General features: G+C 45.8%; 1 protein-coding gene across 4 annotated transcripts in view; it reads left to right on the plus strand.

Moving 5' to 3' along the window:
* The first annotated feature begins 4,173 nt into the window (after positions 1-4,173).
* ZNF217 (zinc finger protein 217) overlaps positions 4,174-14,351 on the plus strand; it is a 43,587-nt gene continuing 33,409 nt past the window's right edge. Inside the window, exons 1-2 of one of the 4 annotated variants that reach the window (XM_030914619.1) lie at positions 4,174-4,333; positions 5,651-5,741. The gene's annotated coding sequence lies outside the window, so the exon portion shown is untranslated. Of the gene's footprint in view, positions 4,334-4,878; positions 4,965-5,118; positions 5,264-5,312; positions 5,482-5,650; positions 5,742-14,351 lie in introns of those variants that run through there. The other 3 variants (XM_030914620.1, XM_030914621.1, XM_030914622.1) reach the window with 3 other exon arrangements.

A 14,351-nucleotide genomic window follows, 5' to 3' on the forward strand; every position in this document is an offset into this window, starting at 1 on the left:
ATTCTTATTTAAATAACCATCTGTTATCTGCAAATGTAGTTCCTACTGAGAACATCCAAGAAATGGCCGGTTGGTGACTAAGGAAACGCTCCAACTAACGATTCACTGACAGGCAAGGAAATATGAACAAGGCCAGGAGGCCCCATTGGTCGCTGTCTAACAGACCTGGTAACAGCAGCAGAACCAGCTAGATGGCAAAGGAGCAGTGGTTGCGCCCAAACCATTACAAGCTTGCTAGGATTATTTCAGTCCATCTAGCAACTCACTCCAGGTGGGCAGCATTTAGGCTGGATTCTATGCAAACAGAACACAATAGGATACACTGGCAATGAGGGGTGCCCTTGTGTTCTAGATAACAGAAGCTTTGAATTATTATACCCTAAAATTGTAGTGTTTCTGTAAGGGATCTACAGTGTTTTGCTGCATACCCTGAAAACCAAGACAGACATAAAATCTTTAAAAGCTTAGAAAAGGAAAAAGGAAAAAAGGCTATAATTTTTTCTTTTTTTTGAGTCTTGCTCTGTCACCCAGGCTGGAGTGCAAGGTGATCCTCCCGCCTCTGCCTCCCAAAGTGCTGGGATTACAGATGTGAGCCACCGCGCGGCTACATTTCTTTAAAACCTCTTAAATTGGCCGGGTGCGGTGGCTCAAGCTTGTAATCCCAGCACTTTGGGAGGCCGAGACGGGCGGATCACGAGGTCAGGAGATCGAGACCATCCTGGCTAACACGGTGAAACCCCGTCTCTACTAAAAAATACAAAAAACTAGCCGGGTGAGGTGGCGGGCGCCTGTAGTCCCAGCTACTCGGGAGGCTGAGGCAGGAGAATGGCGTAAACCCGGGAGGCGGAGCTTGCAGTGAGCTGAGATCCGGCCACTGCACTCCAGCCTGGGCTACAGAGCGAGACTCCGTATCCAAAAAAAAAAAAAAAAAAAAACCTCTGAAGTTAAAAGTAAATAACTGTTACAATGGTTACATCCAGTATTTACAAGTAGAACGTGTTTCCTGAGAATTTGCCCTTTCATTCATTTCAGGTTGCAGTAGTGCTGCCACCACGTTTTCACACGTGATCAAATATATCCTATTAGAAAACCATGTAATCTTGTTTGGAAATCTTCCTCAGGCTTTGGCATCCTGTAGGAGTTCTGCCAGAGAACTTTAATCCAAATCATACATTTAAGTCATAGGTACTAAAAAAGAAACTCTGGTCCAGGACTTTGAATCTTTTGACTTTTAATAATCAAGAAAGCTGTATTATTTTCTTTCTTTTTTTTTTTTTTTTGAGACGGAGTCTCGCTCTATCACCCAGGCTGGAGTACAGTGGCCAGATCTCAGCTCACTGCAAGCTCCGCCTCCCGGGTTTACACCATTCTCCTGCCTCAGCCTCCCGAGTAGCTGGGACTACAAGCGCCGCCACCTCGCCCGGCTAGTTTTTTGTATTTTTAGTAGATACGGGGTTTCACTGTGTTAGCCAGGATGGTCTCGATCTCCTGACCTCGTGATCCACCCGTCTCGGCCTCCCAAAGTGCTGGGGTTACAGGCTTGAGCCACCGTGCCCGGCCTGTATTTTCTTTCTTTTAAAAAATAGAGACGACTGGTGGTGGTGGGGGCTGGCGGGGGGTGGGGTGGGGGGGATGTGTGGCTCACGCCTGTAATCCCAGCAATTTGGGAGTTTTAGGTGGGCAGATCACTTGAGGTCAGGAGTTCGAGAACAGCCTGGCCAACATGGCGAAACCTCATATCTACTAAAAATACAAAAATTAGTCGAGCGTGGTGGTGCATACCTGAAGTCCCAGCTACTTGGGAGGCTGACACATGAGAATTGCTTGAACCTGGGACAGGGAGGTTGCAGTGAGCCGAGATCATGCCACTGCACTGCAGCCTGGGCAACAGAGTGAGATTCTGTCTTAAAAAAAAAGAAAAGAAAGATTAAAAATAGAGACGGGGGTCTCACTATGTTGCTCAGGCTGGTCTCAAACTCCTGGGCTCAAGTGATCCTCCCACCTTGGCCTCCCAAAGTGAAAGCTGTCCTTTCAAGTTGGTCAGGTGTTCACCTACTCTGCCACCAGCTGTGATTTCAGTATATACAGGCATCCATAAAGTCTGGAAACAAAGAAACTATGTCATTACAAACATCCTTAATTTGTAAAAATTAGAATACATACAATAGAATAGAGTATAATAGAATAAAGTAGGATAAAACAAAACAGAGTAAAATGAAATAAATAACACTGTGTCTCCAGACTTTATGAAAATCTTTTACATGAACTTGAGGATGTACTGAGCCAGTGGAGTGGCTGGATGAAATGGGAACTCCACTGCAGGAAGTGGTGCTTTTCTGATGCTGCTAATTAAGGAATGTGGAACCCTTCTTTCTGAGTCAGCTTGGCAGTATGTAGAATTCTGTCCCGCTCAGTGCTTACATGATTATTGCATGAAACTTTAGAAATAAACCAGAGTATCTTGCCACTTAACACTTAAGAGGCAAGAGGTGGTGTGTGTGTGTGTTTTTAAATGGTTCCTAATCTTTAAAATGGTGAGTTGCAGCTGGCCTCTTTATCAGTTGATCATATTTACAGCAGTCTCAGATGGCATGGTGCCGTCCCAAAAGGTTTGGACCATTTAGGAGCTCACATTTTAAGGTACACAGGCTTATCATAGCATTCTGAGGATTCACTAGAATTACACGGCAAGAAAAACTTTTCTTTGGGACTGTTTACTATTCTTATTTTTAATTTATTTTTGGTAAAATAAATGTTAACTTATTTCAAAGGTAATACAAGTATATTATGAAAAATAGAGAAAAATAGAAAGTAGAAAAAGGGTCATACATACTCCATTATTGAAAAAAACCATCAAAAAATTTTTAAACGTAACCCGTCATAAGATTAAGGGTAGGCCGGGCGCGGTGCCTCAAGCCTGTAATCCCAGCACTTTGGGAGGCCGGGACGGGCGGATCACGAGGTCAGGAGATCGAGACCATCCTGGCTAACACGGTGAAACCCCGTCTCTACTAAAAAAATAAAAAAAATTAGCGGGGCGAGGTGGCGGGCGCCTGTAGTCCCAGCTACTCAGGAGGCTGAGGCAGGAGAATGGCGTAAACCCGGGAGGCGGAGCTTGCAGTGAGCTGAGATCCGGCCACTGCACTCCAGCCTGGGCGACAGAGTGAGACTCCGTCTCAAAAAAAAAAAAAAAAAAAAAAAAGATTAAGGGTAAAAAAAGAAAAAAGGAAACAATTTTAATAAAAATTTTGAAATGTATGCAAAAGTAGAGAGAACAATAAAAACAGTGTAATGAGTAACCCCCATACCTGATGCCCAGTTCTAGTTTCAAGATGTTAACTGCATTTGGTTCAATTCTCTTGTTTTTTTATTTACTAAAGTATTATAAATTCTCATATATCATGTCATTCTTCTATATGCTTCGGTATATATCTTTATATATATATGTATACATATTCTGTAATAATCCATGCCATTATTGCAGCTAATGAAATTAAGTTTTTTGTTTTCATATAATATTCAGTCTGTACTAACATTTTTCTGATAAAATCAATTTTAGTATTTTTATGTATATTATATTCTTTTTTCATTACTAATAGAAAAAATTAGAGTTCATTAAAAATACAGCTTTGCATCTCGGTTTTTTCATTTGCTGTTATAAATATTTCCCAATGGCCTATTTTTCAAAACGTTCTAATTTTAAAATGACTGTGTGTAATCGTGTGGGGATACATAACTTGGGTGACTAACCACTCCTTTATTTGTGTGCCTCCACACATGTATGGAGAGTGAACATGTATTGCTCTCTCCCTTGTAGTAAATCTTGTTACCACGAAGATCTTTGTTCCTAACACCTTTTCCTACATTAGGGCTGTTTCCTTAGGATTGATTCCAGGAGTGTTATTGCTGCATCCAAATGTATGAACATTTGTAAGGCCCTTGACTTGTCTCATTGAGTTGTTTACAAAAGGACTGTACCAATTTACACTTCCACTTACAAAGGATGAGAGAGCCTCTATTAAAATGTTTAAAGGCCGGGTTTTTCAGAGCTCTTATAAATCATTGGCTATAAGAGGCTGACTTAGGTTTGTCATATGGTCATAGTCATCTCAAAATAAAATAAATACGCATTTTCTATAGCTATAAAAACATGGCATGCGCAGACTGCCAAACAACCACAAAGTAACTTTGATTAAAGGAGGAAACTGGTCTACTTGTTGAAAATGTGGTAATGAGATAGTTTCCACCGAGCCGGGAAGCGCGGCCCGGAGGGGGAGGGGAGCCTGCATTTCTTCATGCCTCTGCCCATCCTGAAGAAGGTAGAAAGGAACAGGTCAGCGTTCTCTTCGTTTACTTTGTAATTTTTTTTAAAGCTGAATATTTAATTTGTTTCCATATGCTTGAGTTGATGAAGCCAAAATACGGTTGAAAACTAGCAGAAAACTTCTCGTGGCAGGGGTTTCCTGTAAACAAACCCCATAGTACTGGGTAAGAGAGGATTAGGGCAGAGCCATTTTAGCTGCAACTCCAAATTCTATTTTGTTTCCTTGGGGACATGCTGTTTTTATTTGTGGGATTCAAATAAAACTGCTGCAGAAACTGTTTATTTCTGTTCAGAGCATTCTTATTTTCTTTAAGGAATATATCATATCAGTTACAAATCTTTGTAGAAAATTCAGCTGTATTGGTTTGGAGAAGTTTATGTGTCAGTTTTGTGTTTTTTTTGAGTCAAGAAAAAAGGAAAAACTCACTACTGTTATGTTTATATGAGGGCAAAAAAAAAAAAAGAGAGAGAAGGAAGTTGATAATACTTAGCATGACGGTCTTTAAAATCCAGCATCTGAATTTTTAATTCCTCCCTCCCCTCCTTTTTTAAGAAACAGTACAGAAAAGATGGTCTTATTATCCTTGTTCGCATTTCACTGTTTTCACCCCACTCAACCAGGACGAAGTCTTTCCTCAAAGTAAGTGGGAACAAAACATAATCTCTTAAAATATTTTTAAGGGAACATGCTGACTTGGTCTTTGTTAAAAAAAAAAAATCAACAAAATGTGCTAACCACATTAAAAAAAAAAGTTGTTAAAGGAGTCAAAGGGATTAGCCCTCATTGAAGGGCCGTATGAGAACAGGCAGCCTTCCGGGGCGAATCCTGGCTAACGTCATTTTGGCGGACGTTTATTGCGTGATCGCCATGTGCCAGGCACCGTTTTAAGGCTTCATGGTGATGAGGGCATTTCACCCTCGGGACCGCCCATTCTGCAGGTGAGGCTGGGAAGAAGGTGAGGCCAAGGCCCTGGTCTCCCAGCGGCTGAGGGCGGCGCAGCATTTGAATCCCGGCGGTTTCTGGAGACTGGGTTCTGAGAAAACCCGCTGTGTGAGTGCTGGGGGACCGCGTTAAGCCCTCCGCTAGAAGCGGTGAAGAAGCTTTGGGCCAACTCAGTTCCCAACGCCAGTGTAGACGCGTGGCTTCAGGTTGTCCAGTAAGCCGGTCGGGGTGTGGCTCTGATCCTAATCTCATCTCCGGTCTTCCCCAGTCTCAGGGCCCCGTGGGAGGGTGTGGTTGAGGAGGACACACCTACCTGGAGCTCGTCGGTTTCACCTCCCTCTCTGCGGTGGGGTCGTCCGCATCTTCCCTCTGTTTCTTCCTAGGCCTGGCTCGACCTCCACTTTGGAGAAGATGCCCCAGGAACACTGAAGGGCAGGTCGTCTCCCACCTTCTATGAGGATTGCCCAACTTAAGGTATACTCTTCAAAGAATTCCACTTGCTTTGTCTACACTGGGCGATCTAGCTGATGATTGAGCGACTCAAGTTCTGGAGGAGACGGATCCGGGTTCAGACCTGATCTCTCCCTTCCCTACTCTAAACACCCTCCGGTATAAGAGCCCTGGCAGGTCCCTGCGCGGGTGGAGGACGCGTCTGTGGGTGTCCGCCCTGGTGTGCAGAGCGGGCATGTTCTGCGGCCGCGGGCGATGGTCGTGATCATAATAGCGTGACTTAATTGAGCGCAGTGTGCCACCCCCCCACTTCGCCCACCCTGCGCCCGTTACCACGAGTGAGGTCTTGCTTATTCCTCCCAAATTCACTTGTCAGCGAGTACTATTTTTTAAATTTTATTTTTATAGTTTAATTAATTAATTAATGCATTTACTGAGACGGAGTCTTGCTCTGTCGCCCAGGCTGGAGTGCAGTGGCGCCATCTCAGTTCACTGCAACCTCCACTTCCTGGGTTCTCGCCATTCTGCTACCTCAGCCTTCTGCTGAGTAGCTGGGATTACAGGCGCAGGCCACGACGCCAGACTGTATTTTTAGTAGAAACAGGATTTCTCCTGACCTCAGGTGATCCACCCTGTCTGCCTTGGCCTTCCAAAGTGCTGGGATTACAGGCGTGAGCCACTGCACCCGGCTATTTTATTTTATTTTATTTTTTTAAGATGGAGTCTCAAATACAAAAAAATAATTTTTGTATTTTTAGTAGAGACAGGGTTTCACCATGTTGGCCAGGCTGGTCTCAAACTCCTGACCTCAAGTGATCCGCTCACCTTGGCCTCCCAAAGTGCTGGGATTACAGGCGTGAGCTATCGCGCCTGGCCTATCTATGTATCTATCTATTTTTTGAGACAGAGAATCGCTCTGTTGCCCAGGCTGGAGTTCAGTGGTGCGATCTCAGCTCACTGCAACCTTTGCCTCCTGGGTTCAAGCAAGCGATTCTCCTGCCTCAGCCTCCTGAGTAGCTGGGACTGTAGGTGCGTGCCACCACACCCGGCTAATTTTTTGTATTTTTAGTAGAGACAAGGTTTCACCGTGTTATCCAGGATAGTCTCGATCTGACATCGTGATCCGCCCACCTCAGCCTCCCAAAGTGCTGGGATTACAGGTGTGAGCCACCGCACCTGGCCTATTAGTTTTTATTTTTATTTTTTAAATAAATTGAGATAGGGGTCTCACTATGTTGCCAGGGTTGGTCTTGAACTCTTGGACTCAAGCAATCCTCCTGCCTCGGGCTCCCAAAGTGCTAGGATTACAGGCTTCAGCCACCATGCCTGGCTAAATTTTGTGTTTTTTGTAGAGATGGCGAAGGGGGTGCCTCGCTATGCTGCCCAGGTTGGTCTTGAACTCCTGAGCTCAAGCTACCTGCCCACCTCAGCCTCCCAAAGTGCTGGAATTACAAACGGGCCCCACCATGCCCGGCTATTAGGTGTGCTATTATCCCCATCTGTAAAATGGGGAAAATGGAGTCAAAGAGAGTTCAGAGGAAGCCCCAAAGTGGCACATCTGGGGAATGGAGTTTTGGTTTGAACCCAGAGAGCCATTTTCAAGAGCTCAGCCCTGACCTGCTGTGGGGGTCACCGCTCCTAGGTGCTACTTTCTACTCTGGGAGACTTGGATTCCAACTCTGTGGGGGAATCTCGAAATGGAGTATGGTGTGCTTGCCCCAGAGTCAATGCCCAATCAGTGATCGTTATTATTATTCTGTTTTCCTAAGGCCAAGGTCAACCACTTAGGACAGAAAAGAATGGTATGAGTCAGCACAGCTTTTGGCGCTGGATCTGGGCTAGAACCCCACTTTGTTCTAGTTGTAGATCTTCAAGTAAGAGAATTAAGTCAGAAAGTTAACCTCAGGCCCCAGTTTCCTCATCTGCAAATGGATTTAAGCATGAAAGTTATCAGGAGAACTAAGTAGCACCATAATATAAAGCAGCTTTGGAGCTGAGAGTGGCACATAGGGGGGCGGCAATAAATCGTTTTGTTTTTTCCCTTTTATTATTATTACTATTTTGAGGCAGAGTCTCTGTTGCCCAGGCTGGAGTGAAGTGGCTCAATCTCTGCTTACTGCAACTTCCGCCTCCGGGGTTCAAGCAATTCTTCTGCCTCAGTCTCCCAAGTAGCTGGGATTACAGACGTGTACCACCACGCCCGGCTAATTTTTATGTTTTTAGTAGAGACAGGGTTTCACCATGTTGGCCAGGCTAATCTGGAATTCCTGACCTCATGTGATCCTCCTGCCTTGGCCTCCCAAAGTGCTGGCCTCCCACCGAGCCTGGCCTGTTTTTCCCCTTCTTATTCCTCCTCTTCTCCTCCCCATTCTTCTTATTTTATTTATTTTTTCGAGAGTGTCGGCCAGGCTGGAGTGCAGTGGCCCAACACTGCTCACTGCAGCCTCGACCTCTTGGGCTCAAATTATCTTCCTGTCTCAGCCTCCTGAGTAGCTGGGATTATAGGCACGTGCCACCAAGCCCGGCTAATTTTTATTTTATTTTATTTTATTTAAGACAGAGTTTTGTGGCCGGGCGCGGTGGCTCAAGCCTGTAATCCCAGCACTTTGGGAGGCCGAGACGGGCGGATCACGAGGTCAGAAGATCGAGACCATCCTGGCTAACCCGGTGAAACCCTGTCTCTACTAAAAAATACAAAAAACTAGCCGGGCGAGGTGGCGGGCGCCTGTAGTCCCAGCTACTCAGGGAGGCTGAGGCAGGAGAATGGTGTGAACCCAGGAGGCGGAGCTTGCAGTGAGCTGAGATCCCGCCACTGCACTCCAGCTTGGGCGACAGAGCGAGACTCCGTCTCAAAAAAAAAAAAAAGACAGAGTTTCACTCGTTTTGCCCAGGCTGGAGTGCAGTGGCATGATCTCGGCTCACTGCAACCTCTGCCTTCCGGAATCACTTCCTTCAAGTGATTCTCCTGCCTCAGACTCCTGAGTGGCTGGGATTACAGGCGCCTGCCACCACTCCTGGCTAGTATTGTAATAATTTTTGTATTTGGTAGAGACAGGGTTTCACCATGTCCAGGCTGGTCTTGAACTCCTGGACTCAAGCAATCTGCCGGCCTCAGCCTCCCAAAGTGCTGGGATTACAAGCATGAGTCAGCCACTGCGCTCAGCCCTCTTCTTACTATTATTATTATTATTATTACTGTTATGGTTGTAAAAGTAACCTGAAATAGAGATACATTTAAATATCTGAATGATTTCCGCAAAGGAGAGAGACCCTGCACCCTGCGTTACTGTTTTAGGAGTGCTCTTGACTGTGTCAACCTGTTTAATACGCCACTTACTAACTGAGCCAGGTCATTTTGCTCAGATTATTCAGAGCTCTCAGGCCCATTCAGAATGAAATCCAAAATCTTTACCATGGCCAGAAAGATCCGTGCAATCAAAATGCACCATCCCCATCCTAATTTCCTGGCTTGTCTCCACACCAACCACAATGCCATGCTGGCCTCCTTGCTGTTCTTTGAAACGCTGGGCGCACTTTGCTTCAAGCACTTTGCTTGCCTGTCCCTGAGCCTGGAATGCTCTTCCCCTAGAGCCTCTTGTGGCTCCCACTGTCACCCCCTTCAGATCTTTATTTAGATATGTCTGATGAAGCCTTTCAGGGCCAATCTATTTAACATTTCCCTCACCATCCCTCCACTCTGTAGCCCCTTTGCCCCTTGTATTTCTCTCCATAGTACTTATTATAATATCTAACACACTATAATATCAAATATTAACTCCATGAGGATAGGCATTTTGATCTGTTTGGTTTCCTGTGGCATCTCCAGCACCTGGAACAATGCGTGGTACATGGTAGGTGCTTACTATGTACATGTCACATGAGAGAGTTAAAAAAACGAGTGTATTAAAGAATCCAGGAGCCGGGCGAGGTGTGTCATGCCTCCTGAGGCATGAGGAGGCTCAGGCGGGTGGATAGGCTGAGGTCAGCCTGGCCAACATAGTGAAACCCCGTCTCTACTAAAAATACAAAAAAATCAGCTGGGTGTGGTGGCAGGCGCCTGTAATCCTAGCTACTAGGGAGGCTAAGGCAGGAGAATCACTTGAACCTGGGAGGCAGACGTTGCAGTGAGCTGAGATCGCACCATTGCACTCCAGCCTGGGCAACAAGAGCGAAACGCTGTCTCAAAAAAAAAAAAAAAAAAAAAAAATCCAGGGAGGCCAGGAGCAATTGCTCACACCTGTAATCAATCCCAGCACTTTGGGAGGCCAAGGCGGGCAGATCACTTGAGGTCAGGAGTTGGAGACCAACACGGTGAAACCTCGTCTCTACTAAACATTTAAAAATCAGCCAGGTGTGGTGCATGCTTGTAATCCCAGCTACTCAGGAGGCTCAAGCAGGAGAATCGCTTGAACCCCAAAGGTTTCAGTGAGCTGAGATCACGCCACTGCACTCCAGCCTGGGCGACAGAGTGAGACTTTGTCTCAAAAAAAAAAAAAAAAGAAAAAAGAAAATCCAAGGAGCACAGAACAGCTAAGTACTGGGACAGCTAAATATTGATTGGAGCACTTACTGTGTGTTGACCATTCCACAACATGGAGGAAACCGGTCTTCCCTTGGAAAAGCCTCCATCCACCCTATACAGGTGGTAAGAGAAATAACATACCCAGGGCTAGGCATAATGCAGACAGTGTCATAAAGGAGGCATTGAACAAAGGAGAGAGTAACTGAAGGAGGTGGCATTTGGAGTGACCTTGAAGCTGATTAGGGTGGTTACAGGTTGATGTTTATATATATGGCATATATGTTGGGGGATTGGGTGGCAGGGGAGGGGTGTAGGCAGTTGGAATAGAGCAAAGAGAGGAGTAAGTATAGAATGGTTTATCAAATGTTTATCCAAAAGCAGGATATGGAACTAGTAAACATTTTATTCCTAATTTTTTGTTCTGCACAGTAATTAACAGTGTTTTTTTTGTTTTTTGTTTTTTTCTTTGAGAGGGAGTCTCTCTCTGTTGTCCAGTGGTGTGATCTCGGCTCACTGCAACCTCCATCTGCCGGGTTCAAGTGATTATCATGCCTCAGCCTCCCAAGAAGCTGGGATTACAGACGTACGCCACTACGCCCAGCTAATTATTGTATTTTTATTAGAAATGGGGTTTCACCAGGTTGGCCAGGCTGGTCTCAAACATCTGACCTCAGGTGATCAGACCACCGCCGCCTCCCAAAGTGCTGAGATTATAGGCGTTGAGTCACTGCACCCGGCCTGTTGTCTATATTATATATACATATTTTTCTGAGACGGAGTCTTGCTCTGTCACCCAGGCTAGAGTGCAGTGGCACGATCTTGGCTCACCACAACCTCTGCCTCCCGGGTTCAAGCGATTCTCCTGCCTCAGTCTCCTCAGTAGCTGGGATTACAGGCGCCTGCCACCACGCCCAGCTAATTTTTTTTTGTATTTTTAGAGGAGACGGGGTTCACCATGTTGGCCATGGCTGGTCTTGAACTCCTGACCTCGTGATCCGCCCACCTTGGCCTCCCAAAGTGCTGGGATTACCGGCATGAGCCACCGCACCCGGCCTGTTGTCTATATTCTAAAATTTAGATATGGTATATTTTATGTGGCCATTTTCTTTTGATGAACATGTAGGTTTCTAGCCTTTCACTATTGTAAACGGTGCTGCATCCTTGTGTATGCTTTCTGCACGAATGATATTTCTCTAGGATAGATACTGTAATTATATGCTTGCCTATTTTTTTGTGCTTTATTTAATGTCTATGTTTCCTGTTAAAAGATAAGCTCCATGAGGGAAGGAATCCAATTTGTTTTGTGCCTCACTCTTGAATTACCATCTAGCCAAGTGCTCGGGAGAAAGGAGTGATCAATAAATATATATTGAGTGAATCAGGCTGAAAGATTGGCTGAGACTGTGGTGTGTTTTTTCCATCCCAAGAGAGGGAGCTTGACTTATTTTGGAAAAGTAAAATTTTTTTTTGGAGAATTGCACACAAAGCAGTAGCAGGATGGTTATTAGTGGAATTTAGGAAAAAGTATTCTGGACTAGAAAGAAGGCAGGTACAGGAGAAGCGATTATGAGATTATTACACAGGCCAGAAGGAAACAAAGAAACATGAGTGGTGAGAATAGAAAGGAAAGGGTACATTTCAGAGAGATTAGAAGGATAGGATTTGTGAGATTTACTAACTAGCTATGAGGTGTGAAATAAAGAGGGCATAGAAGGAAAGTTGTTATCTAGCACAGAACATTTTAATTTTACAAACATTTATTCTCTCCCAGCTCCATGGAAAAGCACTCGCTAATTGCTGTTGGTATATTAATTTGTATTACCTTTTCTTCCCCACTTTCTTTTCTTTTTTTTTTTTCTGAGACAGAGTCTGTGGCCCACACGGGAGTACAGTGATAACATCTCGGCTCACTGCAGTCGTGACCTCCCCGAGATCAAGAGATCCTTCCACCTCAGCCTCCTGAGTAGCTGGGACCACAGGTGCCAGCCACCATGCCCAGCTAATTTTTCATAGAGACAGGGTTTCGCCATATTGCCCAGGCTGATCTTGAACTCTCGGGTTCAGGTGAACGCCTTGGCCTCCCAGAGTGCTGGGATTATAGGCATGAGCCACTGTGCCCGGCTTCCTTTTCAAAAGAGATTTCAGCTGGGCATGGTGGCTCACGCATGTAATCCCTGCGCTTTGGGAGGCCGAGGCAGGCGGATCACCTGAGGTTAGGAGTTCCAGACCAGCCTGGCCAACACAGCGAAACCCTGTTTCTACTGAAAATACAAAAAGATTAGCCGGGCGTGTTGGCGGGCGCCATAATCCCAGCTACTCAGGAGGCTGAGGCAGGAGAATTGCTTGAACCCGGGAGGTAGAGGCTGCAGTGAGCCAAGATTGCGCCATTGCACTCCAGCCCAGGCAATAAGAGCAAAACTCCGTCTCAAAAAAAAAAAAAAAAAAGATTTATAGTCTGTTACAGTCTGGTGAGGAAGACGGTCCTGTACACAGGTATACCAAGAACTCAAGGGAGTGACACAGGTGGGAGGAAACTAGCCCTCTGGAGTGCAGTGGCGTGATCCCAGCTCACTGCACCTCCACCTCCCTTTGTATTTTTTTAGTAGAGACAGGGTTTCACCATGTTGGTCAGGCTGGTCTGAACTGCTGACCTTGTGATCCACCCACCTCAGCCTCCCAAAGTGCTGGGATTACAGGCGTGAGCCGCCGCGCCCAGCAGGACTCCAACTTCTTACAGTTTGTCATGTCCTCTTTGTTAAACCAGGATGGGGTCTTTAGGAGATACTAGTATCTCTTGGGAAAGAAATACTTAGTTGACGTTCGATGGTTCCTTTGGTTTTATTTCCATTTCATTTAGTGGCTTCCCAGTGCTCTTGGAATAAAACTCAGAGTCTTAGCATGGTCCACCACATCTTGCCAGCCATATTTTCAGGACTTTTGTTTTTTGTTTCGTTGTCATTTTTTGAGACAGGATCTTACTCTGCTGCCCAGGCTAAAGTACAGTGGCACAATCTTGGCTTATTGCAGCCTCTGTCTCCCTAGCTCAAGTGATCCTCCTGCCTCATTCTCCTGAGTAGCTGGGAGTATAGGCATACAACGGCTAATTTTTAATTTTTTTGTAGATATGGGGGTCTCGCTATGTTGCCCAGGCTGGTCTCAAACACCTGGACTCAAGCACTATTCCCACCTCGCACTCCCAAAATGCTGGAATTACGAATTACAGACGTGAGCCATCTCACAAGCCATCTTGCCCAGCCGGGGACTTTGTTTTTATTCTAAGACGCATGAGGGCTGTGTTATCGGGAATTTTGTTTTTATTCTAAGACGCATGAGGGCCATGACATAACCAGACGACGGCTTTTGAAAAGGTCAGTTGCGGCCACTTAGAATGGGACGGCCTACATTTCTGCCCTGTAAACACAGGGACCTTGCATGCAGAGACAAATCAGCAGCTGGAAATGTGTTTTGGGAGTTGAGGGGAGAGTTCCAGGTGGGAAATATGTACATTTCGGAGCTTTCCAAATATTGATGGCATGTTGAACCTTTGGACTGGATAAAATCACATGAATAAGAAAGGGTTGCTAGCATTGGGCATGTCAGCATCTGGAAGTCAAGGAGAAGAGTCTAAAGAAGGAGCCACGGGGCCTGGGAGGGAGCAGCCAGAGAGGACTAATGGAGATCAGGAGAGCATGGGGATCCAGCTGCAAGGCAGGAAAGAGCTCTGTCAGGTGTTGCAGATGTGGCAAATACCAGGGAACAGAGAACTGGTCACTGATATCCTGCTGCAACGAGAGTCAAATCTCCGGTCTTCACATGGGCCTGCCTTGATTTCTTGCTCCTCTGTCCCTACCCTGTCTTCATTCCATGGCCCCCAGACCCGCTGGCTGCCCTCCAGTTCTTTCTCCAAGCTTGGCTCTCTTCCTCTCTGGTCCTTCTCCCCTTCTGTTCCCTCTGAATGAATGGAACCCTCCTCTCCATCCTGGTATGATTTGCCACCTGACTTCCTGGAGGGTCTCTGCTCCTCAGGGAGCCTCAATTTAAAACAGCAGGCTTTCCCCCTCTCCTATGACCCAGTCCCAGTAGGTTGCAAATATAACTACCGGTGTGTTGTC

The sequence above is a fragment of the Rhinopithecus roxellana genome, chromosome 13, assembly GCF_007565055.1.
Source record: "Rhinopithecus roxellana isolate Shanxi Qingling chromosome 13, ASM756505v1, whole genome shotgun sequence".
Classification (NCBI taxonomy): Eukaryota; Metazoa; Chordata; class Mammalia; order Primates; family Cercopithecidae; genus Rhinopithecus; species Rhinopithecus roxellana.